Raw genomic sequence first — 1,042 nt, 5'->3', positions numbered from 1 at the left:
TTCAAAGTGTTTTTCCAAACATGATAGTTTTTCTGTTGGGGCAGAAGAGGATATAAGGAGTTGTCCAGTGTTATGCAGGCACCAGAATTGTGGTGTCACCTTGTTACTCTGTTTCATTGTGAACTGCCATTCTTGTCATTTTGTTTGATTGTTCTCTCGAGAAAATAATTAAACTCTTTCACCGAATATCTAAACTTTTAATCCAGTTTCAGCCTGTCTTTATTTTGTTTCAACAAGGTCTCTTCTTCATCACAAATTCCTCCCTCGCTGAACAGAAACTTCCACAACATACCTTACAACCCTACAAGAGCACTACACTACTCCAAAGCATAATTAACATTTTTTATTTATACATGTATTAGTCTATATGTTTAGACACATAAAGCAAGATGGGAAAGATGGTTATCTTAGTTAAATATAAAAAATACAACACTGACTTGAGGCACAAGACAGGGTGGTTTTATGAAATAAATTGCTTAAGTTGCCTAAATCTTACAACTTACATCTTACTATTGGTAAGCAAACAAAGTTAGTTTATTGCAGTTCTGTCACATTTATAGCATGGATAGGAATTTGACTATGCAGATATTTATTCTTTTTTGTTGTAAGGTGGCTTATTTTTAGCAAGCATTTTTCTAACAAAGAGATCAATGTTTGATGGCAAATGGTGATTTAGCAATTCACAAAACATTGTAACAGAGTGTGAATAAATCTTCTCTTGGGGAGCAGCCAGACAGGCCTGTGGTTGTTGACTTTGTTGTAGGATGAGTCTGTCTTCCAAAATGTCACAGCACCAAAGGTCACAATGACCTCCGGGAACACTATTCCAGTCCTGAACTGACTGCTGTCAGACATGAGGGGGGGGGGCAATCACAACAACTATCATCCTTGATAATAAATTGTTTTGAGTATGATAGATGTCATTGGCAATGGTGTCTTTGCTTCCTTTTAAAGTCTGCACTGCACAATTGCAACATTTACAACTGCCTTATCAACAAGACGGTTTTTCACTTACACACACACACACACACACACACACACA

At 36.9% G+C, this 1,042-nt stretch overlaps 1 protein-coding gene across 1 annotated transcript in view; it reads right to left on the bottom strand.

Annotated features, from left to right (window-relative positions):
- Window positions 1-1,042, bottom strand: part of LOC116686935 (whirlin) — a gene marked incomplete at its 3' end in the record, with an annotated part of 136,364 nt that overhangs the window by 54,032 nt on the left and 81,290 nt on the right.

The sequence above is a fragment of the Etheostoma spectabile genome, unplaced genomic scaffold, assembly GCF_008692095.1.
Source record: "Etheostoma spectabile isolate EspeVRDwgs_2016 unplaced genomic scaffold, UIUC_Espe_1.0 scaffold559, whole genome shotgun sequence".
In the NCBI taxonomy this organism is placed as follows: Eukaryota; Metazoa; Chordata; class Actinopteri; order Perciformes; family Percidae; genus Etheostoma; species Etheostoma spectabile.
Note: the sequence above shows the minus strand (reverse complement) of the source record. Positions and strands in the feature narration are given on the sequence as shown.